At 44.0% G+C, this 16,934-nt stretch overlaps 1 protein-coding gene across 2 annotated transcripts in view; it reads right to left on the minus strand.

Moving 5' to 3' along the window:
- Window positions 1-16,934, minus strand: part of LOC142466726 (uncharacterized) — an 89,829-nt gene that overhangs the window by 66,168 nt on the left and 6,727 nt on the right. The gene's annotated exons all lie outside the window — the stretch shown is intronic.

The following is a 16,934-nucleotide window of genomic DNA, read 5'->3' on the forward strand; positions in this document are numbered from 1 at the left end:
AAGTTAAAAAACCTGTCCCAGACAACAAGGGGTGCATTCTCAGCACTCAGTCCCGTTCTGGCACCCGGTATCTCAGACAGTGTTTCAAAATCCTCGCGAAAACCGTCGATTTTGTCAGTACCACAGACAAACTTGTTAAAACTGTGGTGATCCACTTGGGGAATCACTGAAGATATATCTGGCACACATCTTACTTGTACAAACAAAGTCAATTGCCGGTGCTCACTGGATCAGGGAATGTCCTGCAGGTCCCATGTAGTAACACGGTGAAGAAGAAGATCCTGGCACATGCGCCCGGGCACACAGAGGTGTGTGCAACGTGTTGCGCATGTGCGGACCTCCGTCGCGCCCATGACGTCACGGTGGAGTTTTATTTTCGCGCTGGATCATCAGCTGCAGCACATCAACTCAGGTGAGGTAAGGGGTATATATATATATATATATATATGTATATATATATATATACACACAGAAAAATATTTTACCAGATGGGGATCCAGGAAAAACGAGACAGCACACAGTCAGGGAAATCCAAAGTAGATGTATTCAAGACAAATACATAGGCACTGCATCCAATGTTGCATTTTTCTGTGTATGTGCATATATGGGATAAGCATCAGTAAATAATCTGTTTTCAGTGTGCCAACTGCTCTTTATTTTTTCTACATATATATACAGTGTTCGACAAACCTATACATTTGCTTGCCCCGGGCGAGTGGATTTAACATCGTGGCGAGCTCCTATTGGCCCAAGCAGCACACGTGTGGTACTAGGTGGCGAGTAGATTTTTTTGTTTGGCGAGTAGATTTTGTGGTGATTTGTCGACCACTGTGTGTGTGTGTGTATATATATATATATATATATATATATATATATATATATATATATATATATATATATATATATATATACAGGCAGTCCTCGTTTTACAACGCTTCGCTTTACAACGAATGGCTTATCCAACGCTATGCAATGCATACCTATATTCATTTTTACAACGCCAAAATGGCTTATCCAACGCTCTTACGACGCTTTGCAACGTTGTGTATGTGTGTATATATATACAAATTCACATAAACAACGTTGCAAAGCGTCGTAAGAGAGTATATATATAATATTATACTATATAATATTATATTATACTATATAATATATTATTTATTATGTTATATTATATATATAATACAGTATATACACTATATAATTTATGTGTGTGCTGCATATCTTATTGCCTGCATAAAATATTTGGTGTATTTTAGTGTTAAAAATGCCTTCAGGAACGGAACCTTTCATTTAAACAGTGTTCCTATGGGAAAACGTGTTTCGCTTTACAACGTTTCGCTTTACAACGCCATTTTGAGTAACGCATTGTGTCGGATAACCGAGGACTGCCTGTATATATATATATATATGCAAATATAACTGTATGCTCATCTGCATGTCTTAGGCAGGTCTGCAACCCCGCCTTGGGGGGTTCGCTTCGGTGGGGGGAGCGTGCTGCGGCGTCGCCCGCTTCGGGGGGGGGGGGGCCTTGCAGAAGCCCTCCTGCCTTGCGGGGGGCCCTGCTGCCTTGCAGAGGCCCCCGCTGCGATGTGTGACCCCCCTGCCTTGCAGAGGCCCTCCTGCCGTGTGGAGAGCCCATTGCCGTGCGGAGGTCCCACTGCTGCCACGTGCGACCCGGTGAGTTTGTGTGTGTGAGTGACAGACAGTGTGACTGTGTGTGTGAGTCTGTGTCTGTGAGTGTCTGTGTCTGTAAGTGAGTGTGTCTCTGAGTGTGTGTGAGTGTGTCTGTGTGTGTCTGAGTGAGTGTGTCTGTGAGTGAGCGTGTGTCTGAGTGAGTGTGTCTGTGAGTGACTGTCTGTGAGTGAGTGTCTGAGAGTGAGTGTGTCTGAGAGTGAGTGTGTCTGAGAGTGAGTGTGTCTGAGAGTGAGTGTGTCTGAGAGTGAGTGTGTCTGAGAGTGAGTGTGTCTGAGAGTGAGTGTGTCTGAGTGAGAGTGTGTGTCTGAGTGAGTGTGTCTGAGTGAGAGTGTGTGTGTGTCTGTGAGTGAGTGTGTCTGTGAGTGAGTGTGTCTGTGAGTGAGTGTGTGTGTGTCTGTGTGTATCTGTGAGTGTGTGTGTGTGTCTGTGAGTGAGTGTGTCTGTGAGTGAGTGTGTCTGTGAGTGAGTGTGTGTATGTGAGTGTGTGTGTCTGAGTGAGTGTGTGTCTGTGAGTGAGTGTGCATGTGAGTGAGTGTGTCTGAGAGTGAGTGTGTCTGAGAGTGAGTGTGTCTGAGAGTGAGTGTGTCTGAGAGTGAGTGTGTCTGAGAGTGAGTGTGTCTGAGAGTGAGTGTGTCTGAGAGTGTCTCTGAGAGTGTGTGTCTCTGAGAGTGTGTGTCTCTGAGAGTGTCTGAGTGAGAGTGTGTGTCTGAGTGAGTGTGTGTGTGTCTGTGAGTGAGTCAGAGTGAGTGTGTGTGTCTGTGAGTAAGTGTCTGTGAGTGAGAGTGTCTGAGTGAGTGTGTCTGTGAGTGAGTGTGTGTGTCTGTGTGTATCTGTGAGTGTGTGTGTGTCTGTGAGTGAGTGTGTCTGTGAGTGAGTGTGTCTGTGGGTGAGTGTGTCTGTGGGTGAGTGTGTCTGTGGGTGAGTGTGTCTGTGGGTGAGTGTGTCTGAGTGAGTGTGTCTGTGAGTGAGTCTGTGAGTGAGTCTGTGAGTGAGTGTGTCTGTGAGTAAGTGTGTCTGTGAGTGAGTGTGTCTGTGAGTGAGTGTGTCTGAGTGAGTGTGTCTGAGTGTGTATCTCTGAGAGTGTGTGTCTGAGTGAGAGTGTGTGTGTGTGTGAGTGAGAGTGAGTGTGTCTGAGTGAGAGTGAGTGTGTGTCTGTGAGTGAGTGAGACTGAGTGTGTGTCTGTGAGTGAGTGAGAGTGTGTGTGTCTGTGAGTGAGAGTGAGTGTGTGTCTGTGTGAGAGTGAGAGTGTGTGTCTGTGAGTGAGAGTGAGAGTGTGTCTGTGTGAGAGTGAGTGTGTGTCTGAGTGTGTGTCTGTGAGTGAGAGTTAGTGTGTCTATGAGTGGGAGTGAGTGTGTCTGTGAGTTAGTGTGTCTGTATACAGTGTTCGACAAATCACACAAAAATCTACTCGCCCAACCAAAAAATCTAAAAATGCAAAGAAGCTAAGGGATGGGGTATACCATAATACTGAGAAGTTATGGTGAGTAAAAAAAGTGACAGAAACCCTCCCTTGCAAAGCAAATATGCAAATATAACTGTATGCTCATCTGCATGTCTAAGGCAGGTCTGCAACCCCGCCCTTCACCATTATCAACCAGCACACAGTACTTCCACTGCAGCAAGGGATTCTGGGAAATGACATGCAAATGAGCATAATAAGCTATGCCTACTTCATGCCATTACAAATCCTCCTCCAGTTGCACCTTTAACTGACCAGCTGTCGGTAAGCCATAACCCTCACACCGAACAACGATCTTGGCACCATTCCAAGTCCTGAATCGTCCTGCTCGCTTGTCCATGTATCACCTGCAGGCAAAAAGTTATGGGACAAAGGGTGACTGTATTTTTTCGTGCTCTTGCAAACCGTGTGTATGCTACTGTACCTCTTGCTTTGGGAGTTCGCAACTTTTGAGTCTCCCTCTATGCTATAGGATCCCGGAGGATACTATACCATAGGCTCAATCAGATCCCGCCGCTGCCACCAGAAAAAAGCCTGTCACAGTAGAACAGAACTTTTAACACCAAAATACCCGGATCCATTGACTGGGCAAAGCAAGAGATAAAATAAATTGGGATTTATTTACAGAAATGAACATATACAGCTTGGTTTACAATTACAACGAAAATACACTTACTTTGGAACTGGGATACAAAACTAATCTTTCCTAGTTGCAAAACAAACAGCAAAATAATCCAGACAGCTTTTGCTTCAAGTAGCCTCTTCTTGCTGGAGTCTTGTAACTGGACACTTAGGGCCTCATGCAGTAAGCGCAGATAAGGCTTTTTTCACCATTTTTCTGCCAAAAATGCCTTCCTGATTCAGTAAGTGCCGAAAAGTGGCAAAAATCAGCAATTTTGGTTCCCGATAAAAACTAATCGGCTGCCGGGTGCCGATACGCCACTTTTCGGCACTTTTTGAAATCGGCTGTATTGTAGTAGCCCCAATCAGCTTTTCGCTGCCGATCGGCACTCTAGAATTGAGATTTTTACGCCAATCCGTCCTGCCAACTGCTGGTGGTGTAGAAGCATCGGCAAGGTCGACACTTAGAACAAATCAGGCCTTTTTCCTGCCTGGGATTGATGCCGGGGGTCTCCGGAGCGGCTACCCATTAATACCTGCACCGGAGCCCCCCGGCATCGATCTGAGGCAGGAAAAATGCATTTAAAGCCCACTTCATTACCTTAGCGGCTAACCCCACAGATGTCGGGCCACCGGTTCTTCCCCGCAGGTGTCCCCTGTGGACCCGGCAGCCTGGTACCCGTGAGAAGCCAGAGGATACCGCAGGTGGTCTCCAGAGGTCTCTCGCAAACCAAAAGGAACCAACCCTGTATGTAAAAAAAATAAACATGTCCTATACATGAAATACATCAACCCCCCCCCCCCCCACCCCCACAACACATACAGTACAATAACGTGCAAAATAACTATTATCCAGATAGGGATAATAGATTATTTGCCCATTATTAAACCCATTAACTAGCATAATAAAATAATTAAAGTTCTACTCACCTCATCAATAAGATGCCCCCGTCGCCAGCAAAATCTTGTCCTCCGTTGCCAACAAAATACATAGCCAATACATTGCAATTACATTCAGATATCAATTAACCCCTTAATCACCTTATCTGATAATGACCGCAAAGGTAATTAAGGGGTTAAGCCACCCTGGCCCGATACCCACCCTTCACCCATTCATTTGTACAGTGGCTTCATCATGCAACTATATATATATATATATATATATATATATATATATATATATATATATATATATATATATATATAGAGAGAGAGAGAGAGAGAGAGAGAGAGAGAGAGAGAGAGAGAGAGAAGAAATGACCTAGGCGCAAGTAAGCCAAGAAAGAAACAAAGAGAAAAAGAGAAAAATATCATAGGGCAGTATGTCTGTTACTTTCAGAGTTAAGGTGGTAAGATATACACTTACACTTAGTCAGCCAAAGTTAAGCCTTTAATCCACCACTGGGATTCAGGAACACTGCTGCTGGGATTTCTTTGCTGTTTGCATGGATCTCAGACTCTCCACGTGTGCTGCTTGCTTCAGGGGTCACCTTTTCATCTGCAGCTGCGTGTCTCCTTAACATGGGATATAGCTCACCAGGGAGGGGGGGGAGGCGGGGGGGGGGGGGGAAGGGGAAAAGGGACAATGGAACAAAAATAGTATAAAACCTTTTATTATAAAAACTATCTAAAAAATAACAAACAGTATCTCACTCACATGGTGTGAAATAATATCAAGCAGTTGAGAGTTTGAATTGAGTCTCTCACACTCGTAGAGTAAGCTGTCCGGTCCACTGCACTGCTGCTAGCCTGGTTTACTTCCGCGTCATGTGCTCCGGCTCCAATTCTCGCGAGACTTCGACCTCCAATGACGTCACAGCGCTATCTCCACTCCGTTCTGCAGCGCGTCTCACTCTGCTCGGTTTGTAATGCCTGCAATGACTGCAGGATCTGCCCTACGCGTTTCTCCTCTAGGGCTGCCTCAGGGGCATAATACCATTGTGTCTCCCCACCCCTGGTATATATACCCACCTCCTGTGACTGATTGGATGCTTGCAAACAATTATATTAAACACTTTACCTCCGTGACGGGTACTAATTAAAAACGAATGGTGAACACAAGATGAACCAAATGTCCCTATTACCCAGACTGGCGACACCTATGTGTACTTTAGGAAGAGAAAATTACATATTGTATACATTTGACAATACTGGTTTATGCCTTAGCCTATAGAGTCAATTGGTTGTATTGCCAAAATATCTTGTTGCCCTAATCTAATCAGGGATCATATTGAGTACATAATCTAATCAGGGATCGTATTGAGGAACATAAGTTAACCTCATATATCTAATTGTGCCAATAGATAGTATATATGTTGTATGACAACTAGAATCGCTAGGCTGGGTAACAGAAAGCATAACAAAATTTCATACACACACAAGAACAATTAGAAGGTGAATTAAATGGGGCTTAATGCCCCTACCATTTGGACAAATTGTATACATTGTTAAAGCTAGGATATGTTTATATACAATTTTATAAAAACTGCCAGAGCTCATTAAATTGGCATAGGCTATTTTTAGCAAATAGTTTAGAGTCAACTCTTTTATTACCTGCAATATAGAGATTTGTACTTGGGACTGGAAGTCAGTAGTACGTTATATTGGATAGTATATTGGCAAATCATCATGATGACACATCAAGATTATTGATAATGAAGGGACCAAAAAATTTAGTCAGATCTGACAACAAGAGTATTAGTAAATATTGGATCTAGACTATATATACAGATGAGAGACATAGAGTCAGGAGTTAATAGATTACGATAAGCACAAATCTATATATAGCTAAGTAAAGCAGAGACTTGAATACAGTTAAATAATTTGGTAGCTGGTGTCTTTTATAAACAACAAACCCAAAATAAACGCTATAATTGGACATACCACATAACATATCTCCGATTAAACATATTAAAATTTCCTATGGCTTAGGTAGAACATATTCAGATCATGAAAAAACTTATTTAATTCGGTATTAAACATTGCGAACATAATAAAGATTATTTATATGATAGACATAGTGATCGTTACTTGGTAAACCCTTATAGATCTATACTGTTGGTGTTCCTGTTTGTTACATGTGACACAGTATTTACACTATATAATCCACTATCTCATGTGGAGCATCATATTAGTACTAATGGCATGAATTAGATGTTATCAAGGATGATGCAACCCACAGTCATGTTGGGGTGAGAGATTGCTACACACTACTAATAAACATAAATACTTCCGAGGGGGACAGGATGGATGAGCACCTATTTATTGATCTTCCCATAAGCTAAGTGAATTGAAGTCAAGAAAGAAGAGCAGTATTTTCAGTAAACAAGAACACCAAAGGCCATTAAACAGTAATTATATTCTTCCTACTTTATAGCACTAAGACTAAACAGATAATTTGGCTTATCTTACTTCTCTTAAGCAGAGGTTGACAGTCTAAATTTTTTGTACAACAGTTCAAAGGATTTTTTGAGAGGCCTCTTACAGGCCTACATAGGGGGAGATGGAATATGGACAAGAACACTTAGTTGAATACAGTACCGAGAATATAGAGGTATGTCGAGTAAGATATTAATATTACTCTCTCAGGAAGGACCACAGGTCAATATCAATATTCATACCCAATGGTGCTAACGTTTTTAGGGTATAGATCCAGAAAGTTTCCTGTCTGGATATTTTTATGACCTGGTTCCCACCCCTCCAATTGAGATGAATTTTGTCTATTCCAACAAATTGCAGACCATTTGGGTTTTGGCCATGGTATTCCTTAAAGTGTTTTGATACACTGTGTTGGACAAAACCTCTTTCTATATTTTTCACGTGTTCAGCAATTCTTAGTTTTAATTTACGTGTTGTCCTCCCTATGTATTGTTTATTACATGGGCACTGTAGCATGTATATTACGTTACTTGAGTTGCAGTCAATAAAATCCTTTATTTCAAACTCTTCATTTGTTGTTGCAGATGTTATTTGTTTATAAGACTTTGGTGTATTTTGGCATAATTTACAGCCTCTGCATGTCAGACACTTATAGAAGCCATTTGTTATACTTACAGGTTTGATGCATTCTTTTTTCAAACAGCTGGGAGCTAATCTCTGTTTGAGGTTAGGGGCCTTGGTGAAAATGATTTCTGGTTTAGTTGGTAAAATCCCTTGTAAAATAGGGTCTTTTTGGAGAATATTCCAATGCTTTTGGAATATCTTCCTGATATTTTTGGAGGAGCTCGTAAATTGTGTAACGAATGGCACAGATATTTTGCCTTCCTCACCTCTATTTTCCTTGATTTCTTTTGATTTGTAAGTTAACAAGTCTTTACGCTCCATCTGTTTGACTCTGCTAAAGGCCTCATCTACCACTTCTTTCTTGTATTTTCTATCAATAAACTTATCGATTAGATCATTTGCTTGTTCCTGGAAGACGTTGTCCTGAGTACAGTTTCGTTTTACTCTTTGTAGTTGGCCCAGGGGGATGTTGTTTATCCACCTATCTAGATGACCACTATCCCCCATCAAGAAATTATGGCAGTCCACCTCTTTTACAAACGTTTTGGTTTCCAAAACCCCATTCAACACATATAACTGTAAATCTAAAAAGTCGATGGTCGTTTGACTATATTTATATGTGAACTTTAGGTTGTAGGGATTGTTGTTAAGTGTGGTTAGAAATAGCTGTAGTCTCTCCAGGCTCCCGTCCCATACAAACAGAATATCATCAATGTATCTCTGCCAGGACACCAGACTTGCCCCAAACTCATGGTTGGACCAGATGTATTCGTCTTCCCACATGCCCATAAAAATGTTGGCATAGTTTGGGGCAAATCTGGTGCCCATAGCTGTGCCCCTGATTTGCAAATAGTACTTGTCGTCATACTAGAAGTAATTATGGCTAAGTATATGTCGAATACAGTCTACAATGAATCTGGTTTGTATTGGGTCTAATTCCCCATTTCGAAGAAGGGTATCCCTAACTGCGTTACATCCTTGTGTGTGATCTATCACTGTGTACAATGTGCACACATCACATGTAACCAAAAGGTAGTTGTCGCTCCATGTCATATTCTGTACGGTGTTGATTATCTGAATACTGTCCTGCACATAGGATCTCAAATTCCTAACTGTACTCTTTAGAAATGTGTCTATATATATAGACGTGTACAAACAACAATAATACCCTTAACAAGCGCTAATCTACAATGTGCAATTAACTCACAATAGTGTGAAAATGGCAATGAATTGGTGATGTGAACGTGATCACTCAATGTGAGTGAAAACCACTTCTAAGTGGTGTACAAGCTGCCAGAGAAACTAATAAACAGATCTTCCCAACCTGTGAAATAAATACAAATACAAAATAAAAGTCCCGGCGCTACAAATGTCCCAGATACCGTGATCCAAATGGAAAGTCCTGGATGAAAAATTCTCAGATGGATGGTACAGGATATTTTCACAGAGTCCCAGGGAGTTGATAATTCCCTTTAACGATGTCCGCAGTGATTCTGGGGAAACATAAGAGGTACACACCAATTGCGCAGTATGCCACTACTCCTGACCCCACTCTGAACCAACGGACAAAGAAACCCTACTTACAAGATAATATCTTGTGCGTTCAAGGGAGAGAATCTGTAACTGTGTCTCTGCTCTGTCTCAGTGTTTCACGGATCCCACGTGACCGGCAGCAGTGATCTCTTATTCCATGCAGCGACCAGCACTCACAGGGGACGTAAGTCAGGCATGTCATGCAGGAACAGAGAATTGACACAATGGTGTAATACGTTTACACTTTATTAAAAAACTTTAAAACACAAATCACCCACACTTACAGTAAATGGGGGATGACGATATGACTCACGGATGCCGTCCGCCACTTGTCTGCAGCCTGATGCACACTAGGGAGCCTTCCTGAATGGCGTTCTCTGAAACTCCTAGCCGATGACGTCAGCGGCAGGGCGGTGCAGGTACGCTCTCACAGCATCGGCACGACTATGGTGGCTGGACTGGCTCAAACACTTGGCTCCTCGGAGGAGCCAAGTGTTTGAGCCAGTCCAGCCACCATAGTCGTGCCGATGCTGTGAGAGCGTACCTGCACCGCCCTGCCGCTGACGTCATCGGCTAGGAGTTTCAGAGAACGCCATTCAGGAAGGCTCCCTAGTGTGCATCAGGCTGCAGACAAGTGGCGGACGGCATCCGTGAGTCATATCGTCATCCCCCATTTACTGTAAGTGTGGGTGATTTGTGTTTTAAAGTTTTTTTAATAAAGTGTAAATGTATTACACCATTGTGTTAATTCTCTGTTCCTGCATGACATGCCTGACTTACGTCCCCTGTGAGTGCTGGTCGCTGCATGGAATAAGAGATCACTGCTGCCGGTCACGTGGGATCCGTGAAACACTGAGACAGAGCAGAGACACAGTTACAGATTCTCTCCCTTGAACGCACAAGATATTATCTTGTAAGTAGGGTTTCTTTGTCCGTTGGTTCAGAGTGGGGTCAGGAGTAGTGGCATACTGCGCAATTGGTGTGTACCTCTTATGTTTCCCCAGAATCACTGCGGACATCGTTAAAGGGAATTATCAACTCCCTGGGACTCTGTGAAAATATCCTGTACCATCCATCTGAGAATTTTTCATCCAGGACTTTCCATTTGGATCACGGTATGTGGGACATTTGTAGCGCCGGGACTTTTATTTTGTATTTGTATATATAGACGTGTGGTGACCAGGGGATCCTGATGACCAATGAAGACAGCACACTGCAAGGTTGATAGCAAAAAAGTGTATTGTGTGTATTTTTTGCTATCAACCTTGCAGTGTGCTGTCTTCATTGGTCATCAGGATCCCCTGGTCACCACACGTCTATATGCTACATATAGGACGAGCATCTGCTTCCTGAAGTAAACCGTGAGTGCAAATCTCCATACCATGACTAATATATATATATATATATATATATATATATATATAAATAAGAGAGAGAGAGAGAGAGAGAGAGAGAGAGAGAGAGAGAGAGAGAGAGAGAGAGAGAGAGAGAGAGAGAGAGAGAGAGAGAGAGAGAGAGAGAGAGAGAGAGAGAGAGAGAGATTATATATATATATCTACTATATATTTCTGAAAGCATTGTATGTATGTATGTATGTTTCCCTGGTGTGTTCCCTGTCCCTAGCGGCAATCTCATTGGTCCCTTGCCCTACCCGCCCCCACACACCTCTCATTGGCCTCACACACTCACACCACCCCCTTGGCCCGCCCCCCACACCTCTCATTGGCCTCACACACTCACACCACCCCCTTGGCCCGCCACCCACACCTCTCATTGGCCTGACACACTCACACCACTGTTTCAAGGCCCCTTGGCCCGCCCCCGCACACCTCACCACTGCCTCACTCTCCCAGCCCTCACTGAGCTTTGGGAACGCACCTAACTCTCACTGCTCTGGGAGACGACGCTTCACAGCTCTCATCTCTGAACGCACTTAAACCCTCTCACCTCTCAACGCACTAAACCCTCACCGGCTGCTACCACCAAAAGGAATCAGGTACAGACTCTCTATATATATTGTGTAAGTACCTGAAAACCGCAGGACACAACACAACTCACCTTCAGCCTCATGCGACACACTGCTTCACCGGAAAAATAAAGCCTTCCTGTCGGCACCAAATTAATTCATATACCTTGCAACACAACACTCAAAAAACACTCCGGTGCCACACATACCCCCCCCACCCCCCCACAAACCCCCACCCCCCCCACAAACACCCCTCCCCCCCACAAACACCCCCCACCCCCACAAACACACCCCCCCCGACTCACCTTCAGCCTCATGCGACACACTGCTTAACCGTTAAAATAAAGCCTTCCTGTTGTAAACCCCATTATAACGCGGTCGCGGAAAATACAAAATGGCCGCCGCATCAGCACATCTTCACCCCTTCACCCCGCGGGACAGGAGATGGGAGGGGGGATGCCCCTCCGGTCCCGGCTTCCCCCTGTCACCACGTGACAGCCCGCGGGACAGGAGATGGGAGGGGGGATGCCCCTCCGGTCCCGGCTTCCCCCTGTCACCGCGTGACAGTCCGCGGGAGAGGAGATGGGAGGGGGGATGCCGCTTCACCTTCTCCCCACCATTGTACCCGCTGCCTGCGCAGGAGGAGGGGGGGGGAGCGGGTGTTGGTGCTGGTGTGTGTGTAAATGTGTGAAAGTGTGTGTAAGTGTCTGTGACTGTGTGAAACTGTGTGTAAGTGTCTGTGACTGTGTGTCAGTGTGTGTAACTGTGTGTAAGTGACTGTGAGTGTGTGTGTGTGTGTGTGTGTGTGTGAGAGTGTGTGAAAGTGTGTGAAAGTGTGTGAGAGTGTGTGAGAGTGTGTGAGAGTGTGTGAGAGTGTGTGAGAGTGTGTGTGAGTGTGTGTGAGTGTGTGTGAGTGTGTGTGAGTGTGTGTGAGTGTGTGTAAGTGTCTGTGACTGTCTGTGAGTGTCTGTAACTGTGTGTGTGTGAGCTATCCTTTACAACAATAACATTTTAACGACTTACAACCAAAACAAGTAACATACAGTTAGCTAAATTGCCATCATATTACATGTGCTTTATACTACTTTTTTTTTTACACAATTTACTTTTCACAAATATTACATAACATTCACATGACATTAACAGTTTACAATACAACATTTATGGTTCACATCCCGGGCAACGCCGGGTCTCTCAGGTAGTATATATATATACACACACACACACACGATGAACCAATATACAAATAAATGTTGACGGGTTATCAAAAACATGCTCTACTATAAATACCACTTCTCCATACAGACACAGTACAATAAAATCATATTTCCTAATAAAATCCAATCTCATCTTCCAATCAAAATCCTCAAATGCCAATCAAAACTTGCATTTACATTGTATACATGATGCATACAATCTATGCACATGTACACTCTGCAAATCAATGTTAACAATAAAATATTCCAAAAAAAATACCAATACATCCAAACAAGTATACTATTTAAACCAATCAAGTAACCATAAATCAATTATCATTCATTAATCAAATCACTAAACAATTTAAATACCATCCATAACAACTAAACAATTAACTATTTCAATTGTTAAACAGAACAAGTTACCATCAGACAAAATATAAGTACCAAAAAGAATAGAATATACAAAAGCAAGCCTCACCATGACCTAAAGTAAACCAAACAAGACCAAAAATTACATCTATCTAATTAGAAAATACATTACACACACATTTATGCATAGCAAAAATCATTTTAAATACTGCAAAACAAGCTTTTAAAACAAAATCATTTCTTACCCTGTATGTATATATCGATCTAGACATACATACATACATTCAGTGGCAAGAAATGATCTTAAAAAATACAAAAAAAAACACATGTAAAAAATTTAAAAAAAAAATTGAACAAGTTAAAAAAAAATACATTTCTTTTGTTGACTTACCATTACTTGACCCACTCACCGACTCCCGTTGAACCGCTTACTCTAGAACCAATCCACGCACAGGAACCCATAAAATAATAAACCATAAAATAATAAACAATAACATAATAAACAAAAACAATCCAGGGGTCTTCTATTTGTAATCCATCTTCATCTGTATTCTTCTTACTTGTATCTTCTTCCGCTCTCTTCCGGGGTCTTCTTGTCTTCTTCGGCCACGCTCTGGTCTTCTTTCTTCTGTAGGAGGCCCTTCCTCCTCGGCGTCTGCCTTCAAAATAAGACGACATAGGCTTTTATAGGCCTATGACGTCACATTTTCGTCATACGGTTCCCATGGCCCTGATTGGGCCGTGAAAACCATGTGATTTGGGGGGGGGGGAATTATTTATGATGACGTCATTTAAAGGCAATTCCGCCTGTCAATCAGCATGGCCGTGCTACAATTGCCTTTAAGATGACGTTATGAAAAGAAAGAGTTGGGATGTATTTCCCACGCTCTGATTGGCTACCGTACCATGCGAGGCCGGTCATCTTTCTTTTCATGACGTCATCTTAAAGGCAATTGTAGCACAGCCATTCTGATGTGTTAGGGGGTGTATTTATTGTAAAGTATTTGTGGTGTTGTATTTTTTTGGGGTGCACTAAATTGGTACTGCAGGCCTGCGGGGAATACCCGAGGGCCCCCGTCGGCCTCTAGTACCATTGCTGTGCATCCCAAAAATGTCATATATGTAATGGGGGTATAGGGGTTGTTGGGGACACAGGGTTTGTATGTTGTTTATTGCAATGTTTATTGGGGGCAATTGTCTCCAATAAAAATGCTATTGTGCCTTAACCCCTTCATTGCCTTAGCGGATAGCCGCTATGGTAATGAAGCAACATTAATGTATTTTAATAATATTGTGCGGGAGCAGGGGTCCCCTGAGCTGAACCGCATTGATTTGTGGCTCAGGGACCCCCTGCTTCCCGAGTTACAGGCCCCGGTTTGGGGCATCGGTTCCAGTGTCGCCGCCATCTTTATAGCGTCCAAGACGCAACGTGGGCTCAATAAAGATGGCGGCGACACTGGTACCCGATGCCCCATACCGGGGCATATAACTCAAGAAGCAGGGGGTCCCTGATCCACAAATTAATGCGGTCCAGCTCAGGGGACCCCCTGCTCACAGTACACTATTATTAAAAATACATTAATGCTGCTTCATTACCATAGCGGATAGCCGCAAAGGTAAGGAATGATTGTTTATTGATATGTGTGTTTTACTCATAGTGTAGATGTGCAGAGGGTCTCTGGAGCTGAACCGCTTTGGTTTTGGGTCCGGGGACCCCCTGCTTCCCGAGATACAGGCCCCTTTATGGGGTGCCGGTATCCCTCTGCTTTGTTTACATTCCGCGGTCACGTGATCGGGACATTTAAATGCAGAGGGATACCGGCACCTCATAGAGGAGCATTTATCTCGGGAAGCAGGGGGTCCCCGGACCTGAAACCAATGCGGTTCAGCTCCTGAGACCCTCTGCCCATGTACACTATGAATAAAAATAGTTTATAAATATTTTTTTAATGTGCCGATGTTTGCACAGAGAGAGTGGCGGATCTCTCTCTGCTGCAAACACATATCGGCAGAAACAGCCTGGTTATCGGGAGCCAGGCTTTTTTTATCACTGGCTCATCTGCGTTTTGCTTTTGCAGTGATTCACCAGGGATTCGGCCCTTCCAGAATACTGCGAGGGCAAATCACCAAAATCATGCCGATAGGGAACACTTGGCGAGAGCACTTTTTCGGCACTTACTGCATAGAGCTTAGCCTCTGAGAATCTTAGAGGACTTACTCAGAGCTTGGAATTCTTGGACCACACATTAAATCTCAGGTGAATTTGTTACAGCATGAAGACTCTGGTTCCTGATGGGCTGCACGGGTTCTTATAGGGTTAACATTCCTATTCCTAACTAGTGCAGCCTATCTATATATTTCCTTCTCCCTATCACGGAGTTGCCAATACTTTGCAAACCTGGCAGAGACGGGGCTTCTCGTTCTGCTCTGGGCATGTGCGAACTTTGCACCTTGGCCGCTTAGCATATGAGACCCTGCCGTTCAGTCTGGGCATTTTGACAGCTTGCTAGGAGGGCTTATTTAAGTTCTTTTCCTTTACCCCTCCTTGCTAACAAATGGTTTAACACTTCCATATCCTGGATTGCCCTTGAAACTTGCCCGGAATGCTTATGGAAGTTTTCTTCCTTTCCCCCTCCATGCTAACAAATGGTTTAACAGCTCCATATCATGGATTGCCTTTGAAGCTTAGATGGCGGAGTAGCCACTCTGGTTCCCATGCAAATGGATTTTTACCCATACTGAACATTATTTTAAACTTAAAAACATATAACCCTTGCCACCTTATACCTGGTGGGAGATACACTGAGCCCCAACCTGGGTACTGTTTTTTTGGGGGGCATATACTGGGGACCCTTGAATGTAATTAAATTCCCTGCCCGGTCTTACTGTTCTGGTCTGTGCTGAAGCAGGGAGATTTGGCGGTGAGCTGCAAACTGCTTTCTAGGGAGGATTTTATCCGGTAGTCTGTGTTCCTCATATCCTCAGGAATCTGGGGGGATTCCCGCGTGCAGGTTGCAGGGTAACCCAAACACAGGCCCCCTTCTACCCAAACAAACCCGACAACATTTTACTGTAAAATCACCCCTGAAACAAATGCCCTGCACATCTCCGCTGATTGGCACTCCTGGAACAGTAAACATACACATACATCTTTATTACAAATGCAGTTACATGCCATGATTGGGTTGAAGAACTGACAATCACAATTCCCCCATATGGCTCAGGGGCACCCAGCCAGGCATAATACCTTTATATAGTGGCCTTGGTAACCCTTCACCATCGCACTGTGTCACTGTCTGTGTGTGTTTGTGTGTCACCGTGTGTGTGTGTGTGTCACTGTGTGTGTCACTGTCACTGTCGATGTCACTGTCTGTGTGTGTCACTGTCACCGTCTGTGTGTGTGTGCCACCGCGTGTGAGTGTGTCACTGTCTGTGTGTGTGTGTGCGTGTGCGTGACTGTCTGTGTGTGTGCGTGTGCGTCACTGTCTGTGTGTGCGTGCGTCATTGTGTGTGTGTGTGTGTGTGCGTCACTGTCTGTGTGGGTGTGTGTGCGTGCTTCACTGTCTATGTGTGTGTCTGTGTGTGTCACTGTCTGTGTGTGTGTCACTGTCTGTGTGTGTCTCTGTCTGCGTGTGTATCTCTGTGTCACTGTCTGTGCGGGCGCGTTACTGTCTGTGTGTGTGTCTGTGTCACCGTCTGTGTGTGTGTCTGTGTCACTGTCTATGTGTGTGTGTGTGTCTCTCTCTGTGTGTGCGTGTGTCTGTCTCTGTCTGTGTATGTCACTGTCTGTTTGTGTGCGTGTCACTGTCTTTGTGTGCGTGTCACTGTCTGTGTTTGCATGTACGACTCACTGTCTGTGTGTGCAACACTGTCTGTGTGTGTGTGTGTCACTCTCTGTGTGTCACTGTCTTTGTCTGTGTGTCACTGTCTTTGTCTGTGTGTCACTGTCTGTGTGTGTGTCACTGTCTGTGTGTGTGTGTCACTGTGTGTATGTGTGTCACTGTGTGTGCGTCACTGTCTGTGTGTGCGCGTGTGCATCACTGTCTGTGTGTGCGTCACTGTCTGTGTGTGCGTCCCTTTCTGTGA

Source organism: Ascaphus truei, chromosome 15 (assembly GCF_040206685.1).
Source record: "Ascaphus truei isolate aAscTru1 chromosome 15, aAscTru1.hap1, whole genome shotgun sequence".
Lineage (NCBI taxonomy): Eukaryota > Metazoa > Chordata > Amphibia > Anura > Ascaphidae > Ascaphus > Ascaphus truei.